Here is a 10,154-nt window from a genome sequence, read left to right on the forward strand (position 1 = left end):
TGCTACAAAAAGCAGAATGACATTATGAATGGAAAATTGCAGCAAGGCAATTATGCATCTTCTAGTAGACAGGGTGATGATAGAAATGAGCATCTATTTATGGTGCAGCACATGACCAATTCTGTGACAAGTGCAAAAGAAAGAAATGATGTGTGGTATGTGGACTCAGGTGCATCAAACCACATGATAGGTCATGCAGAATGAATGCAGGATGCAAGGAAAATGGAAAGACCAGGATTTGTGGAGACTGGTGATGATACTGCACATCCTATTGTGCAGATTGGTAAAATTCCTTTGTCTATGCAGGATGGGAAAAAGAAATACCTGTCTGATGTATTTCATGTCCCGAATATCACCAAGAACTTGGTTTCTGTTGGTCAAATGAATTAGCAGGGCTTGCAGGTCAGATTTAATCCTCATGGATGCTTTGTTGAGGATATGAAAAATAACAGTTGCTTGATAGCAAAAGGAAAGAAGAAGGGCACGATGTTTATGTTGGATGCAGACATGCCTGAATTGAGTGCAGCAATGTTTGCACAGGTGTATTTGCAGATATTAATATCTAGCATAAACGCATTGGTCATGTTAATGTACAATGACTTAAATCAATGCACGCCCAAAATATTATTGAAAGATTGCCTAAATTCAAGGTTACAGAAATGCATAAGATACGTGAAGCCTGTCAATTTGGAAAACAGGCAAGGAAACTGCAGGAATTGGGATTGAGCTCGAGGGGGAGTGTTGAGATATCGAGCTCCACTCGTGATATGCCAGGGTGACTGTTGTGCATTTATGTAGCAACTTGTAAGCTGCAGATGCGGTTGGTACACCACCCATGAATAATAGCTGGATGACAGCTATCCTTATGTACTGTAGTTTGTGGCTCAGTTAGTATGCCACCTTAATTAGCTGAGTTTGGTTTGAGACCCACATATGGGATTCTTCTATTTCTTTGTACTAGAGTTCTTTTTGGCTTTCATAACTAAGAAGAGGAAAACTATTTTCAGCCTCCACCTTTGTGTGTATTCCCACATTGTGTATGTGAGAAAGCTGCAAGTGAGACTCCTTCCTTCTCTCCCACTATCTTCACAAAGGGATCCCGTTTCCTAGCCCAGAGATTCCCCCACATCCTCTAACCCAATCCAAGAAGGCCATTTGAGTAGGTGACAGCTCTAACCAAGTGCTCATCCAAGATGGTTCTAATGAGTAGATAGCTACTCTTGCCACCTCCTCTGCTTTTGAATAGTCTTCCACCCAGGGTGACCCTGAGGTACCCATAATCTCAGAGGTGAACAAACCAGTGCAGGCCCAAGGCCTGGCACCTACACCCACCTATAAGGAGACCTATCCCGGCCCGGTCTTAGAAAAGCAATACGTAAAGGATGCCTAGAACTTGGTATGGGATTGCTAAGATAAGTTCGAGCATCGAATAAAGGCTAGTAGGGGGTTAGATACTATTCATCCAGCCCACCTTATGGGCCACCGAGGGGCGAAATCGCTCAATGTTCGGGAAAGGGTGGAGGAAGAGGAACACCTTAACTTGGAGCAGTCAGAAGCTCTAGATCTGATGCAGAAGATGTTCCAAGAAGACCCAGTGTTGCATAACCTCTAGGATGAAGGAGACTTGTATGGCTTCGAGCTAAGTAGAAAAATTCAAATTGGTGATTCGAAAAAATCGAGAAAATCACTCAAATGATTCGAATGGAAGAAAAAATCAGTTTAAAAAATGGTGACACATCACGTTTTTTATATAAATCACCACATCATCCCCACATATTTGTATGAATAGGTATTCATACGAATAAAGTATTCATATGAATATACTTGTATTAGGATGAATACGTTCCTACATTTTTGCATATAACCTCAATGTTTGCCTATGTCTCTTATCTCACGCTTGGTTCCCCAGCCGAGAGCATAAGATATCAAAAAAGGAAAAGAAGAAGAAAGGTCGTCAAGGTTGTGAAAGCAATCTAGAAGGTCTGAAATAAGATGGATTTTTTGTTAGGGAGCTTTAGGATCTCATTTTGAGTTCCTAAGATCTCGTGAGGATTTGGTTTTGGTCTTTGTTCTTTTGTTTGTGGGAGTTCTAGGTTCTCTTTATTGAGTTCCTTTAATGTCTTGTGATAAAAATATTGTAGATATTTATGTGTTAGAAATTTGTTTGTGGGAGTTCTAGGATCACCTTGTTGAGTTCCTTAGATCTCTTGTGAGATAAATTTATTTGTGAGAGTTGAGGATCTTCTTGTTGAGTTCCTTAGATCTCTTGTGAGAAATATGCTTGTTTTTGTGTCTATGAAATTTATTTGTGGGAGTTCTAAGATCTCCTTATTGAGTTCTTAGATCTCATGTGAATATTTGTTTGTGGGAGTTCTAAGATCTCCTTGTTGAGTTTCTTAGATCTCATTGAATAGATTTTTGTACGTGGGAGTTCTAGGATCTCCTTGGTGAGTTCCTTAGATCTCTTGTGATAAATGGGCTTGTTTTTGTGTCTTTGAAATTTGTTTGTGGGAGTTCTAGGATCTCCTTATCGAGTTCCTTAGATCTCTTGTGAGGATTTTTGTATGTGGGAGTTCTAGGATCTCCTTGTTGAGTTCCTTAGATCTCTTGTGAGAAATGGGCTTGTCTTTGTGTCTATGAAATTATGAAAATTTTCTGTGGGAGTTCTAAGATCTCCTTTTTGAGTTCCTTCGATCTCTTGTGAGAATTTTTGTATGTGGGAATTCTAGGATCTCCTCATTGAGTTCCCTAGATCTCATGTGAGAAATATGATTTTATTTTGTGTTTGTATTCTCACACTTTCTTTGAATGAATATGTAATATTCTTTCAATAGAATGCAAAAGAATACAAAGAGTTTTAAAGTGTACGAATTGAAAGTTTTAAAAGGTATAAGAAGATTTTTCTCATTCTTACACTTTCTTTTCAATGACATGATAGACGATCATAAAATCCTATGCCAGAAGGCCAAGAGAACCCAAGAAGAAGGTTTCTTCCAAGGATACTAAAGCACGTCCAAAGTTATGGAAGTGAACCTCACACTAGAAGGGGAGGGGCCACAACTAGTATATATAGCAGACAACCTCACCCCCACTGAGAAGGAAGCCTTAATTTCTCTCCTTTAAGAGTACAAGGATTGCATGGCCTATAAGTATACAAACATGAAGGGTGTGCCTTCCAAAGTTGTGCAACACACTATACCCATGGTAGACAATATTAGGCACAATGGCAACATCCCTATCCTATGAATGCCAAATATGCGCTCATAGTGAGGGAGGAAATACAAAAACTCATAAGTCCATTGGATTCATCTATGAGATAGAGCATATAGACTGGGTGTCACCCATTGTGATAGTCCTAAAGAAAAACGAAAAAATTCGAGTATGCGTAGACCTGAAAAGGTTCAATGCTACCATAAGGTGCGATCACTACCCATTGCCATTCAACACTTATTTCATTAATTTTGGAATCATATGTTTACATTTGGACTTATCTTAAAACTCCTTCCCAAATGGAAAGTTTACTTTATGAAAATGTTGTTTGAGAATCAAAAGTTTACTTTTTGGCATTGTCATTTCCACATAATAAATTTCAGAATCTCTCTCTATAATGTTGCACTTAATAAAATTTAAATTAATAATGTAATTAAAAAATAATTATTTAATTACATTTAAATTAATAAAAGTAATTTAAATGAATTAAAAAATTATATGTATGCATGCATGCATTCATGCATGCATGTATGTATGTATGTATGTATGGATGTATGCATGCATGTATGTATGTATGTATTTATGGCCCATGCATGACATTAATTTACCATAAGAGTCCTCTAAGATCTTCAAGATATCATAACAGAATTAACAAACACCTTTTGAGAGTTTAAAAACTCTAAAATCTGGTAGATATGGAGTCACACATCATGCTACACATGCATGCATGGAATGTACATGTCCTTGGTTCATTCATTGATACATGTGGTGGGACCTGTACATTGCACTTATCCATGTGGCATGGGCATGCCTGTAAGGGCTTTTAGTTGAACCGTGTTGGTGTGGGATTCACGCTACGATGACTATTGATGGAGGGGAGGGAGGGGGAAAGAGAGAAAGGGAGGGAGGTAAGAAAGAGAGGAAAAGGAAGGGGGAAGGGAAGGAGAGGGAGAAGGGAAGGGAAGGGAAGGAGAAAGAGAAGGGAAGAGGAGGGAGGGAGAGAGAGAGAGGGGGGGGGGAGGGGGGAGGAAGGAGGAAAGGGAGGAGACGTGAAGGGGAAGGGAAGGGAAGGGTAGGGTAAGGAAGGGGGAAGGGGAGAGGAGGGGAAGGGAGGAAGAGGAGGGGAGGGAAGGGGAGGTAAAGGGAGAGGGGTGAGAAAGGGGGAAGGGATGAAGGGGAGGGGAGGGGAGGGGAATGGGGAGAGGGAGGGGAGGGAAAGGGAGAGGGGTGAGGAAGGGAAGGGGAGGGGAACGGGGATGGGAAGGGGAAAGGGAGGGGAGGGAAGGGGGAGGGGAAGGGGACGGGGGAGGGGGATGGGGAAGGGGAGGGAGAGGAAGAGGGAAGAGGGGGAGGGGCCGCGGGCAGGGGGCCGGCGGAGAGGGGAAGGGGAGGGGTGAGGAAGGAGGAGTGGGGAGGGGCCCTCTCCCTAATCCATGCTCTTGCATCCGCAACCTCTGAGTGCCTAAAGAAACAATAGAAGGAAAGGAAAACTGGAGAGGAGGGAAGGGGGAAGGGGAGGGGAGGGGTGAGGAAGGGACGAAGAGGGGGAGGGGCCTCACAAACACATGCTCTGGCAACCATCACTTTGAGAGCATCTATTTGTGAGCCCCCTTCCCTCTCCTTCCTTTCCTCACCCCTCTCCTCCTCTTTCAAGAGCATGCATTTGGGGCTTGTTGGTGGCTGTAGCCATCAAAGCATGCATTAGGGAGTCGCCTCCCCTTCCCCCTACCCACCTCTTACCCCTTCCATCCCCTCCCCTCCCCTTCCCCCTACCCTCCCCTTACCCCTTCCATCCCCTCCCCTCCCCTCCCCTTCCCTCTTCCCCCTTCCCCTCCTCTCTCCATCCACCTTCCCCTCCCCTTCCCTTCCTCACCCCTCTCCCTTTCCCTCCCCTCCCCATCCCCATCCCCATTCCCCTCCCCTCCCCTCCCCTCCCCTCCCCTTCCTCCCCCTCCTTTCCCCTTCCCCCTTCCTCACTCGCCCTTCCCTTCCCCTCAACTCCCCTCCCCTCCCCTTCCGCCCCCTTGCTCTCTCTCTCTCTCTCTCTCTCTCTCTCTCTCTCTCTCTCTCTCTCTCTCTCTCTCTCTCTCTCTTCCCTTCCCCTTCCTTTCTCCCTCCCCTCCCCTTTCCCCTTACTTTTCCTCTCTTTCTTACCTCCCTCCCTTTCTCTCTTTCCCCCTCCCTCCCCTACGTCAATAGTCTCAGTGTGAATCCCACACGGACACGAGTCAAATAAAGGCCTTGCGGGCATGCTTATGCCATGTGGACAAGTGCATTGCACCGGTCCCACCATATGTATCAATGGCCTTCCATCGATGAACCAAGGACATGTACATTCCATGCATGCATATGCAGCATCGTGTCTAACACCATAGCTATGAGATTTTAGAGTTTTTAAACTCTCAAAGGTGTTTATTGATACCGTTCTGATATCTTGAAGATTTTAGAGGACTGTTATGGTATATTAATGTCATAAATGGGCCATACATACATACATATATACATACATTAGAGGACTCTTATAGTAAATTAATGCCATGCATGGGTCTTACATACATACATTATTCATGCATTAAAATTATTAATTAAATAATTTATTCATGCATTTAAATTATTTTTATTAATTAAAATTAATTAATTAATTAATTAAGAGAAATTTAAGTCTTTTTATGTAACTATTAATAAGAGTTTACTAGTGTTTTTTATGTAAACTGTGTCACGTTAAATTTTATAATTTTGATTTGATTTCCTTTAAAAAACTCTAAAATTTTACTTTTTTTAATGTTTTCATCTTTGTTTGAAGAGTGGGTTTTTTCTTAAATTTTATCCAAAAACTAGTCCAAAAGCATCTGTAAAAATAAATTTGTACATCAACAAGTCCAAAATTAATGAAATAAGTGTTATTCAAGGAAAGAGGCTTATAGCTTCTTGGATGGGTTCTTAGGGTACAATCAGGTATCCATCGGCCATGAAGATAAGCACAAAACCACTTTTGCATCCAAATGGGGTGTGTTTGCATCCAAGGTGATGCTATTTGGGCTCACCAACATGCCTGCCACATTCCAATGGCAGCTGATGAATGCTCATTGCTTTCAAGGAGTACTTGAGAGACTTTGTGGAAGTTCTATTAGATGACTTGTGCATAAATTCCAAATGGGATGATCATCTTGATTTCCTAAACTTAATCTTTGAGAGGTGTAGATTGTATAGGATAATTATAAATCCTCTCAAGTGTCAATGTTGGGTCAAACACAAAAGTGATTCTTGGTCACATAGTGTCCAAGAACAGGATCTCCACAAATTACAATAAGATCAATCTCATTTTGGAGCTAGCCCCACCCATGAACACCAAAGAGGTGCAACATTTTACAATCCATACAGGTTACTATTGAAGATTCATCCTATTCTATGCAAACACCATTGTATAAGCTACTGATAGAGTCTTCAATGGACCGAGGAGCGTTAGAAATCCTCGGACACCCTCAAGCTAGCTTTGGCCACAGCATCGATATTACGGGATTTGGACTAGAATTAATATTCCATGTCCACAAAGATGCCTCAAACTATGATAGATGGTTGGAAAAAGATGATCTAAGTAGACTAGGTGATTTAAGTGACTTAAGTGATTTAAGTGGACTAAGTGATTTAAGTGATGTAAGTGAATAAAGTGGTATAAATGATTTATGTGGACTAAGTGATTTCAATGGTATAAGTGATCTAAGTGGACTAGGTGATTTAAGTGACTTAAGTGATTCAAGTGGACTAAGTGATTAAAGTCTAAGTGAACAAAGTGGTATAAGTGATTTAAGTGGTTTTCTATGGATCAGGTGGACTTGTAAAGTTAATGCATAAATATTAAAATATATCGATGTGAATTAGTGCACATAATAGCTAGATCAACCCTTGAGACTTGAAAGTATAAACTTCGATTGTGCATATTCAATTATTATTTCCAACTTTTTGATGTTGCCTTGAAAGTATTTGCAAGTCACAAGGTTGTCTCTAACTATTAAGTATACCAAAATCATCCACAATCTCAATAATTACAACACATTGCTTGTAGCCCACAAGGTTCTAGCTTTCAAGTATAAAAGGAGACGAGATGGATACGAGCATATGCACCCTTCCATCGCTTGACATATTCTCCCATCCATCCCCTTGCATACAACATTATCTCCAATATAATTAGAGCTTCATCCACTGCTTCTATCATCTATCATATTCTTATATCACTCTATATTGCATTCAACACAGGTACAATATCGTCTATCTCTTTGACTTCGCTGTTGTCATTAGTGAGTAGCTCAAGCTCATCTTCCTCTTTGCTGAATGCACCCTCAGCAACTAATTCTATAGTCAATCGTTGTCCATCAATTCTCATTACAATGGCTTCACTTGCTGCCCTAGCCGCCACAACATTAAATCCTTTTAATAATCGTAGATTTCCAAAGTAAAATACCAAATCTACAGCTCTTGATGGCTTTAAGCGATTGCGTCTCTTAGAATGAATAAAATCCTATGCACTCCAATTTCTCTCACATGCACTCGATGATGTAGCAACAGAGAGCACACGAGTTGCAACATGTTGCAACTCCAATGTCTCTCCACCATATTCCTTCCACCAAGTAGGTGCAATAGTCGTCTTAATAGCATCAAGATTCCAAGGATCTCCAAAAGAGCCTTCGCGATTCGTATACCTCACTCATTGCTGGTAGGCCAGTTTTCCTTGATCTCCCAGAAGTAAGTTTTTACAAACCTCTTGAAAGTTACTTATGACTTTAGGATTCTGTGATTGAGCATGCATTTCATATTGTGGATGTACTGCAAACATAGCTCCATGCAAAGGGGTGTGCATTTGCTTCCATCCCTCATCGGCCAAATATACCACTTGTTGCTTCTCCCTAGGGGCAAAGCACACAAATTCTTTAACTTGTCATATTGCTTTTGACATCTTCCAATATACTTTACCCATAACAAAGGCATCAGCACCCATAAGAAAGGCATCAGCATCAACCATCCTCAATACTGTTACAAATGGTTCTACACCTTCTTTTATTCTTTCCACATTCTTCCAGAATAGAGATGATTGTACAAGATGCACACATTTAGAGCCTAGTATTACATACTGTGTCTTTTTCTCTAGCCAATTCACCCATCGTCTATCAGCAATAGTCTCGACTAAAGCTTGACGCACTTCCAACAATCTAGCAAGAACTAGAAATGAAGTGGCAAATCTAGTTTGACAAAATTGCCTAAGTTGCTTCACAGAGTGCTCTCTAAATACTGCATGCAAGTATTGATGACTCTTTATAAAACTCACTATGGCGTTAGCATCTGGCAATACTAGTTGCACAAATGGCAATTGTCCAATATCCTTCAACAATAAGTTGAGAGTATGAGCACCACATGGCACCCATGTTAGAGTGGGATACTTTGCCATGACCATCTCACCTGCGGTCTTGTAATTCGATGCATTATCTATTACTAATGCAGTAACATTCTCACTGCCACCAACTTTGCGAATTGCTCTTTCATATATTTTTACAATATATGCCGAAGTTTTTTCTTTTAAAGATGTATCAATACTCTCCAAAAACATAGTTCCCTTGGGAGTAATGCACATTACATTTATCAAGGGTCTGGCCTACTTGCTAGTCCATCCATCAAATGCAAGAGTGCACCCATATGTAGGAATAAAGTCCAATATCTTCTTTTTCAAGCAATCTGCCACAGTTTGTTTGACTCTATCAAGATGATCCATGTGCATTTTATTATAATCTGGCAAAATAAATCTTGGTCTAGCACATGATTTCAAGGCATTACAAAACATGTCATCTCTCATGACATAAAATGGTATACCATTTTTAACAAATGCTTATGTCCATCTTAAGTGCTCTTCATGCACTTGTTGTCGAAGAAATCCATCCTCCATAGAAGATTGTTCTCCCTTTTTTCTCTTCTTTACCTAACAGACATTAGTCGCATCAAAACTCACCCGCGACGCACTTGCTAGCATCTCTACATCACCTTCATGTATGGATACACTCGTCGCATTTATTGGTGCTTCTCCTTCAACCGTCTCATCAACCTCAGTGCTCACATCTTGTTAATTTGCACAATTTCTTATTAGGGTCAAATTAACCACTTTCTTCACTTTCTCTAAGTACGATTTGCATAACGGAAGAACATTAGATGGAGTGCATGTGCAAGCTCCAACGTCACTACCTATTCCGAGAAAATATTGCTTGATGCGAGTAGAATCACTTGTGAACTTGTGTCCACAATATTTACATTGCAAGAAAGAAACCGAGGCATGTACTTTTTGTATCTCTGTCACGTATGACCAAATCTTGCCACGCACCATGCTTTTGAAGTTGCCAAAAACAAAATTGAAAAAAACTAATTTGATTATACAATAGAAACATATTGCAATACACATTTTATAAAAGACAACACATATTCTTTGAAAAACACGTTCAAGCATGCAATATATTAATTGTCATTCAATCATGCTCTTTTAAAATAATTCACATTCTATTGAAAGAATATTAACTTTAAGGAGAAATCGTCACCTCGCCGAATTGGCTATGCCTATTTTATAAGAAACCATGCTAGATTGGAAGCGGGCACACAAACAGAATATCAAGACGACATTGGAAGTGAGCACACAAACAGAAGATCAAGATCGCATTTTTAACAACCCCGACTATACACCCAATGGAGCAAGCTCTTCCAATAATTCTGTGCATAGCATTGAAATAAGCAAGGTTCAAATTGAACTTAGCAAATTGATGGTGCAATCACCTACTGAAGAATTGCTCAAAAGGAGTATTGCAAAAAATTTTACAACACGCCTATTTGTTCAAGCTCAAACAAAACTCGACTTCAATCCATTGCCTCCACCTCCAAAAAAGAAATTCCAAGATCAAGCTCAAAGATAACTA

The sequence above is a fragment of the Dipteris shenzhenensis genome, chromosome 5 (assembly GCF_047967505.1).
Source record: "Dipteris shenzhenensis isolate YYH24624 ecotype China chromosome 5, Dip_SZ_1.0, whole genome shotgun sequence".
NCBI lineage: Eukaryota > Viridiplantae > Streptophyta > Polypodiopsida > Gleicheniales > Dipteridaceae > Dipteris > Dipteris shenzhenensis.